Source organism: Petaurus breviceps, unplaced genomic scaffold, assembly GCF_028583685.1.
Source record: "Petaurus breviceps papuanus isolate PSGF00001 unplaced genomic scaffold, PetGlider_PUasm1.0 207, whole genome shotgun sequence".
Taxonomy (NCBI): Eukaryota; Metazoa; Chordata; class Mammalia; order Diprotodontia; family Petauridae; genus Petaurus; species Petaurus breviceps.
In genome coordinates, this window is record NW_027185850.1 from 35,402,839 (window position 1) to 35,421,247 (window position 18,409).

Here is an 18,409-nt window from a genome sequence, read left to right on the forward strand (position 1 = left end):
AGCTGAATTTTCTCTGCTCAGACCTCAGATTCTCCCCAAATTTCTACTTTGATGAAACAGACCAGTTATGAAGAGTTCACATCTCTCTGAAAGGGCATCTAAGACAGAGGGACAATGAAATAATGCGTTTCAAATTCATTCTGATTCAATTCATCCTGTTGGGGAACATTGATTATGGGAGATAGGAGGGCTCAATCATAGTTAAAAGTGGCCGTAAATATGCCCAAACTTTCTTCTACCTATTATTATCACTATAATCCCTAGTCCTACTTGGAGGGGTGTGTGATGGGTTGGGGAGGAGATGGGAGAAAGAAAACAGTGCAAGAAAAAGGAATCCAGAGAGGGAAAACCCCATCCCAACCAGCAGCAGCCCTAACTAATTACCTTTGTGAGGTGGCAAAACCATCTGCTAACCAATTGTCAATTGTCCTTCAGGGAAACACAAAACATGGGCAAGAGGGTCAGAGAGAAACTACTCTGCCTGCCCACAGGCCTCCTGTCATTAAAACCTATTCCTTGCTCATTTCCTTTCCGTCTCTAACCTCTGACAAACTCCCCCTTTCCAATGTTCAGATACAAAAGAAGATGCTTAAGAAACCTATTATCAGACAGCTGTCTATGTGCTATGCTGTTGGCTTCTAAAAACTACTAGAGGTGAATCTTCCACCAGAAGAATATATATGGTAATACTAGGGTATACCCTAAAGAGATGAAAGAAGAAAAGGAATCACATACCAAAACATATATGTGTGTACATATACACACACATACACACATGTATACACATACACACACATATAGGGGCACTTTTTAACTGTAGCAAAGAAGTGAAAACAAAATGGCCGACCATCATCTGGGGAATGGCTGAACAAAATTGTGGCAAGTAAATGTAGTGGGATATTATTATGCCCTAAAAAATGGTCAAAATGGCAGAATAAGGGAACTCTGGGAAGACTTGATGAGAATTAGAACAATTTAAATAGTTAAAAATTAAACTTAAAAGTGCACTAAGACAATGGACCACCCCGTATAGAGGAGATCAACTCTGACAGACCTCAGAATTCTGATCCAAGCAGTGACCAGATCATGACTTCAGAAGTAGGCTGATGATGAAGCCAGCCATCTGTGCCTTCTTGGCATGGGAGTAATGGAACAGAGGTGCAGAATAAGATAGCCATAGCGACATTTCTAGAAATGGGCAATTTATTGATTTGCTGCTTGAATATACTTCCATGTTACAAGGGAGAGTTTCCATTGGGGAGCAGGTTACTGGATAATGACAGAGTTGCAAAAAAAAATTAAAAAGAAATTTTAAAAAGTATTTATCACACAGTCTAAAATATAAAGAAAACAATCACAGGGCAGACAAATAGGGCAATTTTGTTATGACTTTGTTAAATTTAATATATACTTTCAAAAGGGGTTGCATGAAAGTTTATTCTAGAGTCCTCTTTTATGTTCTTTGCATAATGTAATATTTGTTGATTATTAAGTTCATGATAAAAGAGGGAAATTTTTTTTTAAATGTATACCAGTATGATTTAGTTTTTTTCAGGACTGCTTACTCTCTCATCCAGCCACCTGTGAGTGTGATGAGAATAACAACAGTGTCTACAGCAGTAATGAAGGCTGACATTTACTCAGCCCATTAAGGTTTACAAAGTGCCCTGCCTCCGGTACATCTCAGCCAGCCCTCAAAACAACCCTGATTGGTAGGTAGCTTAATCTAGACGTATGATTATCCTCCCTTTGTGCTGCTTGACAGGGGCAGAGAGCAAGGCTCAGAGATATTAAATAAATGACCTGCTCACAGTGGTTCATGTTAGAGGTAGATGGGGGGAACCTGTGGCTTTGAGGCCTCACATGGCCCTCTAGGTCCTCAAATTCAGCCCTTTCACCTCTGGCCTAGAAGATCCAAGCCTTTATGAGATCTGAGGCCAATGTTCTCTTTTCAAAGTCCAAGTTCAATGTTCTCTTCTGGAAGCCAAGTTCAGTGTTCTTTCTACCTCCTTCTTGGGAAAGAGTCTCAGTGTTTTGATTTATGACTCACTCAGATTATTCAGCCTCCTTCACAAAATTAAAAAGCAGAGACACTCACCATACAGGCTTGTCTTCCTTCCTTCCACCAGAGCACCCTGATTCCAGAACACTGTCTCTGCCTGTCTCTCTTAAGCCCTGACAGCAAGATGGCTTATAGTCACTGCTCTGCAAGCCAGTCAGCTCTGCTCTGTCCCAAGGTCAAAGATCACAGTCCTAACCTCCTAGACCCCAGCCTCCTCTACATGGTGCTACCAGTCAAAAGGCAATCTGGACACGTTACCAAACTCTCCAGGAGCAGTGGGGCAAGTCACTAACATTCTGTGCCTCGGGCAACCTTACAGGACTGATATTAGGAGCTGCATCCAGGAGTCTGGATCTAATTTTTATCCAAGGAATTTGAAAAGTGATTTAGTGTATCATGAACCTCTCCTAGGCCAGACTGCAGAAGACTTCCCAGAATGCTTTTAAATGCATAAAATAAAGAGGATTATTTATATTGAAATATACTTATCAAAATAGTAAATTTTAAAAAATCACAGACCTCAGGATAAGAATATCTAATCCAGCCCAACCTTCCCCAGCTCTACCTCTCCCCATTTTACAGAAGAGACAGGGGGTTAGAATAGGTAAGTGACTTGGTCAAGGTCACACAGTTAGTAAATAGAAGAACTGGGACCAGGGCCTTCTTAAGATCAAATGAGATAATACTTGCACAGGGGCTGGTACATAGTAGAATCAATCAATGCTTGCTCCCTTCTTTTGAGGCTTTTCATTGGGATATGAGAAGATATCATGCTATGGGTATTTTATATGAGAGGGGAAAAAAACATAGAAACAAATAAACAAATGTGAAATATATAAAAAGTAATCCTGCTCCCCCAACAGAATGTAAGTTTGCTGAGGGTAGGGACTGATTTGGATTGGTCTTTGTCATTCTAGCACCTGGTATACAATGTAGACCCTTCATAAAAACCTTTGGTTGAATTACCATTCAGTTATCAATCGTGTCTGACATTCCATGATCCCATTTGGAGTTTTCTTAGCAAAGATACTGGAGTGATTTGCCATTTCCTTCTCCAGGTCATTTTACAGATAAGGAAACTGAGGCAAACAGGGTGAAGTGACTTGACCAGTGTCACACAGCTTGGACGTACCTGAAGCCAGATTTGAACTTGGGAAGATAAGTCTTCCTGACTCCAGGCCCAGCACTCTGTGGTTGAAAACATCAGTCCAAATTCATATCTACTACTACTGGAAAAATATCTCAACACATAATAAAAGTACAAATCAGCAGCTCCAACATATTCTTCTATGACACTATGCTGCTAAAAAATTTTTTTTTCTAGAGCATCTTACTTGATCACACAATAACTTGTATGCTGCAGTGTTAAATATCATTATTCTGCTGCAAAGGAGACTGAAGCTTAGACATGACGGGTCTAGAGGGGGATCAGGAGCAATGAACATGGTCTGGAACAAAACGAAAGCCCAGCATCCTCTCTATGTACTATTCTGCCTTAAAGCCTTATTGATAGTGACTGAACAGCATTATCTGGGATGAGAAAAGTATGGGGAGGGAAATGGACAAAGGAGGAGCGGGTTATCCTCTTCTGGACTTAGAACTCTGAAGGAACAATTCCAACAGCTCATGCTCACTGGTCTGCCTATGTAATTACAACAAAGGATCCCAAACAACTGCACCTAAATTAAAATACTGGCCAAATTTTATATGGCTTTGCAAAGGCATTCCACTTATATAACTCTCATTAAAAAATAAGAAATAATGGCTCCCAGATCTGAATTTGTGAGATGTCTGAAGAACATCTGGCCAAATTCTAAGACTGATTATTAAAAGGATGGCATATGTATACCTAGAAAGGGAGACAGTGACCTCTAAAAAGTTCACACGGGTTCAATGAGACAACCTGGCCCAAAAAAAAAGAATCCAACAAAGTCAAAACCTAAAACACTATCCTTTTCTCAACGTGATTCAACAAATATTAATTAAGCCCCTATGATGTAGTAAGCCCTGTGCTAGATTCTGGGGCCATCCCTGCCCTGGAGGTGATTACAACTAAGTAAAGAGCACAAAGCCTTTCAAAATTCTCCCCAGGTAAAAGTCACCTCTCCCTCCTCCAATTCAACAGCTTTTAAGCACCAATTTTGTGCCAGGCCCTGGGGAGACATGAAAGACAAACATGAATCAGTCCCAGTCCTGGAGGAGCCGACATTCCACTGGCTGCATTTTGGCCAGCTCGCCTTTGCTGAGGCTAAAATCCTAGGGATCTTTTTTTAAGAGTATTATCTCCTCCATGAAGCCCTCCAGTTCACAACAAGCTTTCCTTCCCTCCTTGGATCTCACAGAGTTTGTACCTTTTACACATCAATGATGTACGTCTGGTGCTTCCCTCTGCTAGACTGCATGGTGTGCACTGTACACAGAGAAGATTTATGTGTTTGTTAAAATTGAACCTTGCTATATGCCTGATCCCTCCACCCCCCCCCCAAAAAAAAGATGTTGGTTTAGTTTGCAAAAACAAAAGTACGGTGTCCGTACATTTGTTCCTCAGTCATTTTCAGTCATGTCCAACTCTTTTGACCCTATTTGGGACTTTCTTGGCATAGACACTGGAGTAGTTTGCCATTTCCTTCTCCAGCTCATGTTGCAGATGAAGAAACTGAGGCAAACAAGGTGAAGTGACTTGCCCAGGGTCACACAGCTAGGCAGTGTTTCAAGGTGGATTTGAACTCATGTCTTCCTGATTCCAGGCTTGGCACTCTATCTTGAATAATAATAAGCAGAAACAACATGTAACTAGCTCCTCAAAGCCTGAAAAATATTTTACATAGGATACCTCATATGTACTTCTCTGATAACTCTGAGGTATTACCCCCCAGATAAGGAAGCTAATGCTCATAAAGGTCAAGATACATGCCCAGGGTCACAGAGCCAGAAAGTGAAAAAGATAGGATTTGAACTAGGGTATCTCCTAACTCCAAGGAGCACCCTTTCTCCTACCCAGAGGTATCACATATAGACCCACAACACTCTGGAGTGTGGCCAGAACCAGATTAAGATGTAACTGGGAAGTCTTTAACAAAAGACAGAAGACTACGATAAAACACAGATAATGTTAATATGTGGTTTTCTAAGTCAACCTGTGGCCCACAGGGATCCTTGTGCACGATTAAGTGTTTCTGTCTCGGTGTGACACCACTGCAATACGCCACGCTGACTGTCTTGTTCTCTCCATTCTGGGCAACCCATTTTTCAAAGGAACATTAATGAACTGGAAAAGGTTGAGGATGGTAGCCATGACAGGGATTTGAAACTGTTATGAGAAGTATTAGAGAAAGACTGGGACTGGTCCAGAGAAGAGGAGACTCAAGGAGGACAGGAACAGTGTCTTCAACCGCTCAAAAGGTTTGCTATTTTGCCTAGCCCTGGAGGTAAGGACTAAGGCGGGTAAGGAAGGTGATGAACAATGGGCAAAAAGCACAGGAAGAGAGATTTTAGCTCAATCTATGAAGGAATTATTGTATGATTCTGTGTGATCTGAGAGTTGGGAGAGACCTTATCACCCCAGCTCAAACCCCAGCTCAAAAGTAAGATTTACTTTTTAACAAGTTACCAAGTCTGTGTGTGAAATCTTCACTGATGTGGGGAACTGTCTACCTCTCAAGACAGCCACTTTTCACTTTTAAAGAGCTTAAATTAAGATTTTTTTTTCCCTGCCCTTAAATTAACTTCTTTGAAACTTCCACTCTTCACTCCTGATTCTGCCCTTTGGGGTCAAGCAGAATAAATCTGATCACCCTGCCACAAAACAGTCATGTGAATGCTTGAATGGAAAACTAGGTGGTGCAGCCAATAGAGTGCTGGGCCTGGAGTCAGGAAGACTCATCTTTGTGAGTTCAAATCTGGCCTTAGATACTTACTTCCTAGTCGTGGTACCCTGAGCAAGTTACTTCACCCTGCCAGCCTGAATTCCTGGTCTACAAAACGAGCTTATTAGCTGCATGACCCTGGGCAAGTCACGTCACCCTGTTTGCCTCAGTTTCCCCATCTGTAAAATGAGCTGGAGGAGGAAATGGCAAACCATGCCAGTATCTCTGCCAAGAAAACCCCAAATAGGGTCATGGAGAGTCAGATATGACTGAAAAAATGAACAACAAGAAATACTTGAACACAGTTACCACATCTTTCCCCAGTATTCTCTTTTCCTGGTAAGTACTGAGTTCCCATCACTGGAGGAGTTTAAAGTTGCGGTTAGGTGACAAATCAGTGGTAGGGGTTTAAGAAGGATTTCATGTTTCAGGTAGGGATTAGATGAGGTTCCTTCCAAATCCTGAGACTCTATGAACTGGAAACAAAATAAACTGAAGTAACATTAGTCCTGCAGACAAACATTATGGAAAGAACAGAAAATCTGGAGCCAGAGGACCTGAGTTCAAATTCAGATTCCACTATTTATTACCTATGTAAACTGAGGCAAACCACCAAGTTGCAAGGAATCAGAAACTTAGAGCTTTTGAGGACTTTAGAGACCAACAGGCCTAATGCCCAGAAACCAAGGGACATGCCCAGGGTAAAAGGACTAGTTAACTATCTAGAAGAATTTGAATCTGGATCTTCCTTATTACTCCAAGGCTAGTGATCTATCCACTGTGTTACAGCTCTGATCATAAGTTTCCTCATCTGCAAAATAAGTGTACTAAAAAAGACAGCAGGGTCTTACAAGAAAGTGCCTTCCAGCTAGAGGTCTATAATCCCCTTTAGCCCTTTAGGGGACTGGAATTTTAGAACAATATTTTTTTGCTTTTTTTTGGAGGGGGGGAGGGCAGGGCAATTGGGGTTAAGTGACTTGCCCAAAGTCACACAAGTAGTGTTAAGTGTCTGAGGCCATATTTGAACTCAAGTCCTCCTGACTTCAGGGCCGGTGCTCTATTCACTGCAACACCTAGCTGCTCCCAATTTTATTTTTTAAAGGATAGGACAGCTAGGTGGCACAGTGGATAGAGTACCAGGCCTGGAGTCAGGAAGACCCGAGTTCAAATCCAACCTCAGACACTGACTAATGAAAGAAATGGTAATTTCTCTCTTACATTAATAACCACTTATTGAATTAGGACTAAAGATTTTCCTTTTCCTATTTCCTCATTCAGAAATCAGTCCCTTGCAGGTTATTCAGCCAGCATCTGAAGGGCATTGCAGATAATGAGATTGGATTAACTTTCTCCTCAATCTTGTTCAGACTCCACATAAGTGGAGAAGCTCACTGTGTTCTACTCAGGCTTGGGTGAGGGATAGAGCCTTTGTCTAGAATCTAGACAAGAACCTTCTAGATCTCTGGGTGGGGCCTTTTGCCTGAAGTCCAAGTTTTATAGAATAAATCCTTTTATTAAGGGGATATGTTCTATGAAATTCAAAGGGCTGCACTTGAGGACCTAGAGGGTCAACATGTGGCCTCAAGGACACAGGTTTCCCTACCCCTGGTCTAGACTGTCCCAGGTTGAGGGTGATTTGGGAGTAAAAGTGATATAATCAATCAAGTTCCCCCAGCCTCTTATTACAATAGGTCTACCTCTTAATATAATATTCATTATCTTTCATTAACTGTTAATCAGAGCTTATTTCCATCCTCAGGAAGGGCATGTAAGTACTGAATGGGTTCCAAGAGGGGTCTTGGGTTTAGACAAACAGCCAAATAACCATCTTTTTATTATTTGCTAGCCATAATTAATAAAATAATTAATTACCCAGAAATTATGTCTCTCAAACTTTTTATGTGTCACACTAGCTGTGTGACCCTGGGAAAGTCACTTAATCCTGTTTGCCTCAGTTTCCTCATGTTAAAAAAAATGAGCCAAAAAAGAAAATGGCAAACCACTCCAGTATCTTTGCCAAGAAAACCCCAATTGAGGTCACAAAGAACCGGACATGACTGAACAACAAAATTTTAGGATGAGATTAACATCCATCTAACAGCATACATACCAAGTCATTCTGTCTTAGGGGAACGTGGTTTGTCTTTGGCTATATTCGCAACAAGGAGACATTCTAATGGTTTGATACTGGATTCCATAAAAAAGTCAAAAGTATATTCTATACCATACAGGCAGTAAAATTCCCTTAGAGATTGAATGGTTAGACTCTGGGGGGTGGGGGAAGGTGTGGGAAATGAAGTGGTCAAAAGTAAACTTGGCGAGACCCAACCTGAACATTAATTGTCCTAAACTGTCAATCTAATAAAGGAGGATCTTTATTCACATTTGTACATCCACTTAACAGCATTTCTCCAGTGAATCTCGGAGACAGAAAGGCCCTAAGAAGCCATCATTACGTCCAACCAAAGCTAGAGAAAGGCTTGAAATGCTCCAGCAACACCTCAGACAAAGGGGTAGATAGTATTTGCTCAGCCATTTCCAGCAAGGAGGACTCTCACTTTGGAAAAGCTGTAATTGTCAGGAAGTTGTTCCTTACAAAAGCCTAAATTTCCAGCATAATTCCACCCCCGGGGCCCAAACCTTTGTGACCAGACAGCCTTTTAAATGCTCGAATACAGCTACCGGATGCCCTCTCTTCAGACCAAATATTCTCAGTTGCTTCAACAGATCCTGACACAGACCAGAAGCCTCTTTAACATTCAGAATCTGGGCTGCTCACATCTAGCTTCTCAATTGCCTTTCTGCTCCAAGAGTTAGGGCAATCATTGCTTAGAAATCGGTGAATCGATAAACATTTACTAGCCACCAACTGATCTCGATGCTAATGCTGATGCTAGTAGTGACTGGGATAATTAGGATGGGGACTGACCCTATGATTTTACTCTGTACAGAAAATATCTAGATAAGCAAACTCCCATTATACAAGTAGGAGGGCACCTTCTCTACAATTTACAATTTTAGAGAATCTCCTGGGACAATGCCAGGTCAAGTGACTTTCCCAAGGTCATACAGCCAATGTGTGTTTGAGGCAGGATTAGAACCTAGGCTTTCCTGGCTCCAAGATCAGATTTCTATCCACCACAACACATACCTCTATGGGGATAAAAGCAGGCTTTAGTCAGGCCCTCTCATGCTAGTTGGTGTCATGGCACTAATCGTATCAATAGAAAGTGATGAAAGTTTTAAAAAAACCAAATACTGTGTGAAAATATTCTGGGAAATAAATTGTCACAGAGTGACTAAGAATTACTAAATGTCAGGGGCAGCTAGGTGGCGCAGTGAGTAGAGCCTCGATCCTGGAATCAGGAGGACCTGAGTTCAAATTCAGTCAGCCTCAGACACTTGACACAGTTACTAGCTGTGTGACTTTGGGCAAGTCACTTAACCCCAATTGCCCTCCAAAAAGCAAAAAAAAAAAAAATTACCAAATGTCAGAGGACCTCAAATCTCTCCATTACCAAGATTCAACATGAATACAAGATCTCGTCCAAATTCAAGATTCTGCATGGACCGGCTTTTCCCTGTAGATGCCAGATCTGTTCTGGCTGAGTTAGCAGCTGCTGTTGTCTTAGAAGCTGAGCTCTCTCTTATTGGCAGGAGGAGCTACGGTCCTTGGAACGCTGAGCTGGAACTTGGGAGGCAGAATGGTGTGGAGACAGGACCAGGGGAAGACCTGGCAGCACCTGGCTTCAAGTACTGCCTCTCATTCCAGTGACAGGAGAGTCATTTAGTCATGCTCATCTGAGTTATGGCATGTATAAACCAAATTCAGTTAACAGATGTATTCTCCATCTTGCCCCCCACTACCCTCAAACAAAAAAGTGAGTTACTTATTGCTGGTACATGAAAGTAACATGGTAAGATGACTGAATCTGGAGTCAGCGGACCTGAATTCGAAGTCTTACTGCTGTTTCCTACCCAGGACAAATCCCCTAATCTTTCTAGGCCTCCATTTACTCATCTGTCCAATAAGAAGGTTTCTACAGATGATTTCCTTCTACCTCCAAATCAATGATGCTACAAAAGGTAGCCTTACACTCTTAGGGGAAGTCAATCTGTCTCCAGTACCTCACGATTTTTTAAACTGTTGTTTCAAAACATTAAAATACGCCAACCTCGCCATTCAAGACAATGAAGCCTTAATCCCAGAACATGATTTAAGGTCAATTTGAAAGACTGACGAGAACATGCCTCAAGGGGGTTGGCAACACTAGCACATACTATGCTGATGAAACCTGGATAAATCTAGTCTTGGAGGGGAAGGAAGAATAAAAGGTATCACAGTCACGGAAGTATTAAGTTCTAAAAAGACAAAGCCTGGTCTGCGGCAAATCATCATAGGAAACAGGATAGAGGGCTGCTCCTGCAGCAGCTCAGAAGACCAGGGTTAAGATCCCACCTAGAAGCCTCCACAGTTGCTGGCTGAGTCTCTTAATCTTAATCTCAATCTCTCTTCCTCCCTCTAGATCTCTATCCCTTTCCCTTGCCCCTCTCCCCCTTTCTCTCCTTCTCTCTCACACACTCTCTTTCCCTCTTACCCTGCTCTCTTCCCCTTTCTCCCTTCCCCCTCCCCCTTTATCTCCCTCTCCCCTCCTCTACTTCTCCACTCTGTCTCTCTCCCCCTCCCCTTTCTCCCCTTCTCTCTCTGTCTTTTGCCCCTTCCCCTCTCCTGCTCTCTCCTCCCTCCCCTCACTCTGTCTCCCCCCTCCCTCTCTCCTCCTTTCTTTCTCTCTTCTACTTCCCCCCTCCCCTTCTGTCTGTCTTCCTCTCCCTTTTCCTCCCCTTTCTCTCCCTCCTTCCCTCTTTTTCTCTCTCTCTCCCCTTCTGCCTCTGTCCCAGCTTTTGTTTCTTCATCTGTAAAATGGGGATAATAACACCTTTAGCACTTATCTCACAGGGCTGTGGAAAGAACAAATGAGATCATGAAAGAGAAGCACTTTGCAAGCCTCTGTCCGCTTTCTGAATGTCAGTTAATTATTGTTGTTGTTATTATTCATTCAGAACCATGATTGCATCTGGGTGGAAACTCCCTTTACAGATGGCAGATCTTCAACTAACTCCCCTTTAACTTGGAATTTCAGAGGGTGGCCCTGAGTCATGCAACAAATACCTATGAGAGGCTAAATTTGAACTTGGGTCTTCCTGACTCTAGGGCTTGTCCTCTACCTACTATATCACACTGCTGCTACTCTTTAATACTGGCATCATTATTATTATTGGGGAAAGTGGGAGTTGACCTGTCAAACCAAGGAACGCCCAGAACACCTAATTCAGAGTAATTCTGTGGTTCGGTTACTGTTTGTTGGTTCAACCTCTCATTGGGTGACTAAAGACATTGTGAAATGGTGCTTAGGATGTCCCCTGCGTCACCTGGGAGGAATACAATCAGGTGAGATAGCCACTCTCCGCCTTTCTCTTGGGACAACGGATGCCAAGGAGGCGAAGGACAGACTGGCGACTCAATCCTGAAACAAAATGACTGGAAAACGATATTGGGTCCCAGGATGAGGCTGTACCTTCCAGGCCTCTCTGAAATTCACGTTCACCCTTCTCATCCCATGCCACCTTTTTTGAAGATGCACAAACTCTGATGTCCTCATTAAACTCCCTCCTAAAAAAATGAGAGGAAGTGATCTGGTTCTGCAAGATCCCTTCTTTTCCCTGGTTGCTGGAGGACACTATAGACACCCCTAAGCCAGTCTAAACTCTTGACCAAGAAAAGCCTAGACTTATTTTACTTCCTATATTTCTTCTAAAATGGAAAAATGAAATTATGAGTTTTTCTATTCCAGTATATTTTGGATATTTGCTGCTAAAACCAAAGTGATGAATTTGGATGTAGGTGCAAATGAGGATGTAGGTGCAAACTGTGCCCTTTGCCATGTGTTTTCTTGTGAAACCATCTCTTGGGGTCTCAGTCTCCTCATCTATAAAATGAGAATAAGACTAGATTACCTCTGTCTTACAAACCTAGGATTCTATGATCTAGTTATCATCATTCTAACCCTAAGATAGCTGCTGAAATCCATACAGGAAGGCACAAATAAAGGGCACAGTTATTACTACTATGGTCAAGGCTGTATGATAGCCTGGATAGAGAATCAGTTTTGAATACAGGCAGATTTGGGGTTCAAGCCTCTTCTATGACTCTCAGTGGCTGAGTGACCCTGGGCAAATAACTTAACCCCTCAGTGCTCTGGACAACTAAGACTGTATATTGTAGAGAGGAGGGCAAGCTGAACCAGTAGAGAGAATTTCCTCATCTGGGAGTTCTCCAAACCTATGAAGTCAGAGATTAGGTCCCTATACCTATCCAACGGAAGAAAGAGGACATAGGATCAAAAGGGGCTTGCTGTAGTGGGAAGGGTGACGCCTTTGAACTCTAAATCCTGCCTCTGCCATAGATTACCCCTGGGATCTTGGATACCCTCTTAAAATGAAAGGGCTGGGTTATATGGTTTGCAAGGTCCCTTTCCAGCTCTAAGCCTAGCTCAAGACCTGGGAAAGACCTCAGAGACCACTTAGGCTAACCCACTTTACAGATGAGGAAACTGAGGTCCAGAGAGGCTTAGTTAATTTCCCATGGTCACACACAAAGAAAGGGTCACAGGTGGTATTTGGACTCTGGTCCTCTAACTCCAGGGCCAGTGATCACTCCGTCTAATCATGCATTCACTTTGCCACCATCCATCACTCACAACCCCATGGAATCAAAATTAACCACTTACTAGAGAAATCACAATGCATCTTTCATCATCTATAGTGTTCCTGGCAGGAATCCATATCATGCTCTTAAAAATCACAACTAACTCTGGTACCAGGTGAACCCTGGTTGTCCAATACTAGGAATGTGTAGGAACAGAATTCCATTCTTTCTTGGAAGAATCATAGGGAGACTACCACTCTTCCCTGGTCCCCCAGAAATGATGCTCTATAGGAAGGAATGTTTCTGCACGTAAATTATCTCTTTCTTCACTACTGTATATGAAAATTAGCTTTTTAAAAATGCATCAAGTATTAATATGACTCAAATGGACAGCTTAAAGTCCCAAACCGCTTCATACCCAACTGGTTTTCTTCATCCCTACTGCTCTGCCTTCGCTCTGCTTCAAGGAGGAGGGCATTTGTCTGTGGAGAAATGCCTTCTCTTTCCATCTCTGGCACCTAGCAGTCTCCCTGGCACCCAGTAGGCTCTTAATTAGTGCTTGCTGATGAATAAGTGAAGGATGAATGCAAAGCGCTTTGCGAATCTGAAAATGTCCAATAAATGCCAGCTGCCAGCATCCAGTAACTGAGTACAGGCAGGATTTGGCTGGTGAAAAAATCCAACTGATTTAAGGATCTGCAGGGGGAAAGAACAGCAAGGGATATGACCAGAGAACAGAGTCAGGGACAAAAGCCACTTTTCTCTGAGTCTGGTGACATCTTTGCTAAGATGAAACAAGGCATCCGCATGAGGTACCACTAAGCCAGCTGTAGCCAAGAAAAGCTGGGCTCAATGGTAACTGGGAGATGAGCAACATTTAACAAACCAAAGATGTCTGGCTCCTACTTTTTAAAAAGTAGCTTCTGTCTAGGCAAAGGAAGCCTGACCAAGAAACCAGACAGGAATTAAGAGCCCAGACACCAGACTAAATAACTCACCCCAGAGCTCTCTGCCATCTCGGGAGTCTGTACCCCTTTCTTTCTCTTGCCTAAGGTCCCCTGCCCAGTTACCTTCTACCTTCTGGCCTGAATCTCCCGCCACAGAGAGGAAGAAGTCCCCCACTCCTTACCCTATAGCCTAAAGAAGGGGCATTTCAGGAGCTGTAGCATTTCCTTCAGAGGTAAAGGAAGAGACCAAGACCCTTCCTCCTGTCTACCCTCCCACACCGCTCAATTCAACAGCCCTTCTTTTTTCTTCTCCTTTCCTTTCTCCCTAGCACCTCGCTCCAAACAAAATCCAAACCACGGTTTCAGCAGTTTCCCAGCACTATCCAGAAAATAACCCTTAAGGATTGTCCTATGCCAGGAACAAAGAGCTGCCGGAACGGCAGTGGCAGCGTGCGGGAGGAGGCCGGCAGAGGCAGCATCGGCAGCGGCCGCCGCAGGCTGAAGGAGCCTACCACGGGCTGGAGGAGCCTGCGACTGGGAGCAGGCAGCCAGCTCGGGCGCAGAGCCCAGGATGGGCGCGCGCTGCTTCTCCTACCCCGTCCAAGCGGGGTGAAGCATCTCCCAACACATCCTCGGCGAGCAGAGCAGCGGCGGCCGCAGAGTTTGGGGCAAAGAACAGAAGAAAGAGGAGAGAGTGAAATAAGGTGGAGTGAGCCAGCCCTGCAGGGCAAGGAAGGAGGCACATCTGAAAGCAAAGGGGGCATCCATCACTGACAGCCCAGAAGTCAGCGAGTCCCCCCCCACTCCCTGCCATCACCCCCAGAGCCCCCCTTTTACCTGGACCAGGCGGCTACCCTGCTTGCCTCAGGGTGCTCTCGGTAAACTCAGACTGCAGCGGGCTCCCGAGGCGAGGATCCAGCACAGGCAGCTGGGAGACCTCACTCCTTCATTCTGGGACCCGGCGGCACGTTACAGACAACCGTGCACTTCCTGTTTGAAAACACAAGGGAGAGAGAAAGAGAGAGAAATCGAGTGTTGGCAGAGTGGAGGGAGGGACGGAGCCATAGAGGAGGGGGGGGGGGAGAGGGGGCTTGGAGGTTGCATAATCGCCTGCTTCACCATTGTCAGCCCGGTGGGCAGGCTGGAGCAGCCCTTTCGTCTAGCTCTCTGGCTTCCCGGGAGGGTGTTTGCTCCCTGCTCCCCCCAGACACCAACCATGAGCCGGCATGGCCTCTCCTGCCTCCATCCCCATGGTCTTCCCCCTGCTGGCAGTCATGCTACAAGACGGGCCCTGAGCCCTTCCATTTCCAATCACATGCTGGGTGCCCCCTATTCTTCCAAACATGAATACACACAATACCACACCAGGTTGCTCCCCGCATCCCTACGCCCTTTTCCTTCTCCTTTGCCGCCCTCCGAAGGCAATTATCCCTTGGCAGATGAAAAGTCAAAATTGGTATGGGGAGGGGCGCTCCCCACAACTTAAGGCATACCAGTTTTTAAAGTTAACTGCCGCGACCGGTGAATCCCTCGCAATAATGATTAAAAAAAAAAAAAAAGGTACCGGAGATGACACTGTACATCTTTTACACTTAAGGGAAAAGAACTGAACAGAGATGAGATGAAACTCATGCAACAATCTAAGTCTGCCCCCATTTAACTCATCCAGATGTATAGTTAATAGGTGCCACATCCAAATCAGATACATGATCAAAATGTGAAAACGCTGAAGAGTTTCCACGTGCCAACCTCATGCCCGGGGCAGGTCCCTTCCAAAAAGTTTTAGGGTTACTTTTATTTTCTTGGCTTATGGTCCCCCTCATATAGGCGAACTTTTCAGCATCGCTGTTACTAATAATAATATTGTAAATAATAGCAATAATGGTAATTCCACAGTAGTGGATTTCAGTTGGAAGATGTTATTAATTGTCTGGTGAATCCTCATTTGTATTCACTGCTACATCAATCACCACCTCTCCCATCCAGCTCTTTCAGACCCTGTCACAGAATTTGGCCGACAGCAAACACACTGGATTTTTTTTACAAGGTTACCCCTAGGCAGCCAAAGACAAAACAACCTCTTAGATTACCAGAACGACGGGGGACAGACATCCCTGGTTTTTAGAGCTCATCAAAACAGACCCACAGAACACGAAGAGTGATCGTCCCCTCCAGTATATAACTGAGCTCCAAGAGAACAAAGAGATCACTTATTCTGGATGGAAAAGTAAGCCCGATGAAGATCAGAGGTCAGCAGAATCAGCTCTGGGTGGTCCCGCAAGCTGACCCAATATCATTATTCTGCTGGCTTACCTGGGCGCATACACAATTGAATATTCTGTACCTTGATCACCAAAAGACTGTGCTATTTTCCATTACCAACTACTGGCCCCGTCCACTTTCCACCACCCCTCCCCTCCCCCTCCCCCTCCCTGAAATGATTTGGTGGCAAAAGTTCAAAAAGCCCCAGTACAATCATTTATACTTCAAGGTACAAAGTTCCGAGGAGTTCAGATGACCATCAGCTGACTTTTCCCAGTAACTTGGCCTGTTGATTAGAAGTCAATGCTTTCCCTCTATGTTTGATGATAAATGTTGTTTTTGAAAGCTTCTGCGGCCGCAGCGTCTTGGATTCCCCTCACCTGTCACTATCGGCCTCCTGGCAGGGCCCAAGAAAGGCAGCACCCTTATTAAAGGATGACCAAGAAGAATCTGGGCACTGGAGAAGCCTCCTGGTGACAGGCCCAGCAAGGACTCGCCTCTCACCTGTGGCTGTACTTTGTCCCCAACCCAGGCCAATACCAAAGCATGCCTAACTTTGAGGTATAGCAGATGGACTGACTGTAAAGGAAGCCTCTGGTTATCTCCATGCCCTTCCTGAAACCTCCCTATCATCACCCTTTTAGGATCCAGCCCGCTCCCCATCCTCTTCCTATGACAAGGCACCTTCTCACTTATCCTGGCCCTGACCAGCCTTCTTCACCCTAAGTATAAACTCAATCCTTCCTCTGACAGCGGCTTCCTCTGGGATGATAATGTGCCTTGGGGGGCAGTTTCAAGTACTTCTAGCCCACTTTCAATCCCTGGAAATACTTTCCTCCTTCATACACTATATTTCTCTCACATGTAACAATATCAATTTACATTATAATAAATGTCCTGTTTGTCCATAATTAGATACAATTTATACTTGCATTCTTCAGACTTCTGCATATTTAAAATACGCAGGAAAATGCTGCATTTGTAAATAAAATGTATGGTGGTTTATATAGCAGCTGCTTTTTCAAAAATACTGCATTTGCTATAACCAAGGAGCCTAGAGAAAGAGACAATCTTTAACAAAAAGTGTGAACTCCTTTAGTCCTAGAAAAAATAATTCAGAAATCCCAATTTTGATACATAATCCACTGGTTTGAATATGGGTTGCAACCCTAAAGGGCCTGAGAAACACCACCGATTATAGGTAGAGCTCAGATTTTTAACTCAATTCCACTCAGGGGAAAGACCATATTCAGACAAATGCAGTATTTTCTATGTTGTGAGCATATGATATAGGTAACAGCATATAGTGGGACCCTGGGCAGCTGGTGTTTGGAGTCAGGAAGACCTGAGTTCAAATCTGGCCTCAGACACTTCCTAGTTGTGTGACCCTGGGCAAGTCACTTTACCCTGTTTGCCTCAGTTTCCTCATCTGTAAAATGAGCTGTAGAAGGAAATGGGAAACTGCTCCAGTATCTTTGCTGAAAAAAAAAACAAACAAACCCAAATGGGGTCACAAAGAGTTGGACACAACTGAAAAACAAGAAGAGTGGAACCCTAAGGGGTATGAATACAAATGTTCATCCATACGGCCCTCAATAGCACGGTACTAGAGAGAGTTTCAATAGCATGTACCTTAACGACATCATTATAAGAGAATTTACTTGCCGCATATTGTCCAATTTTTTCATTTTGCAGCTGAAGAAAATGAGGCTGAGGATGGTAAAAGATTTTTTACCCAAGATCACACAGCTAGCTAGTCAGCCATCCAAACAGGACTAGAACCCAGGTCTCCCAACTTCCAGGCAAATTCCTTCCTTCCATTACATCATCACCCAGTCTCGACTAATCCACCTGTTACTCAATTTCTCCACCACCATTCCTATAAACACTTGAGTCCTGGCTGTGACCGGCTTGGAAAAGATGATTTCCCGTTGATCCCACGAGGACATCTCTGTTCCCAAAATGTAACCACAAGCCCAGAGTAACATGGGACACACTCCTTTGACACAGACAGTCCTTTCCTTCTTCTGAGTTAGTTTTACACCCCGCAGTTTCTTTCTTGCCACTGTACACACTCACTAAGTGGACAAAACAAAAACTGAAACTGTGACCTCTGTAGCAGGAAAAGCAAATATGTGCCCTGGCATGCACAAATGATCTGGCTTTGAAAGCTGAAAAATCCAATTTCAAAGATTTGGGGGTTTTGTTGCTGTTTGTTTTGCTTTTAAAGTCTTCCTTCTTCCTTAAATACCTCTGCCTGTACAAAAAGGCAGCAACGTTGGGGAAGACGTTTTCTACCCCAGAAATTATGTTTTGAGAGAAGGCTTTTCTGAGGCAAACATGGGAGTTGGGGGGAGATAATAAAAATGACTCCAAAGTGGCCCCATCCACCTTCCCTCAATTTCAAAGAGAAAGAGAGTCCATTAGAAAGAGCTGCTTTAGAAAAAGGAACACACAGTTAAGTTTCTAAACCTCTACCTGCCACAGGACATCTGCACGTGAGTTAGAATGATCTTTTCTGTGTGCACTTTCAATTATATCCATGGTTTCAGTAAGCAGGGAAAAA

General features: G+C 43.8%; 1 protein-coding gene across 3 annotated transcripts in view; it reads right to left on the reverse strand.

The window, feature by feature from the left end:
• Nucleotides 1-18,409, reverse strand: part of LOC138165101 (volume-regulated anion channel subunit LRRC8D) — a 140,170-nt gene that overhangs the window by 91,943 nt on the left and 29,818 nt on the right. The window contains exons 1-2 of one of the 3 annotated variants that reach the window (XM_069093266.1): nt 14,797-14,874; nt 14,419-14,571 (exon numbers count right to left, since the gene is read on the reverse strand). The gene's annotated coding sequence lies outside the window, so the exon portion shown is untranslated. Of the gene's footprint in view, nt 1-14,418; nt 14,572-14,700; nt 14,875-18,409 lie in introns of those variants that run through there. The other 2 variants (XM_069093265.1, XM_069093267.1) reach the window with 2 other exon arrangements.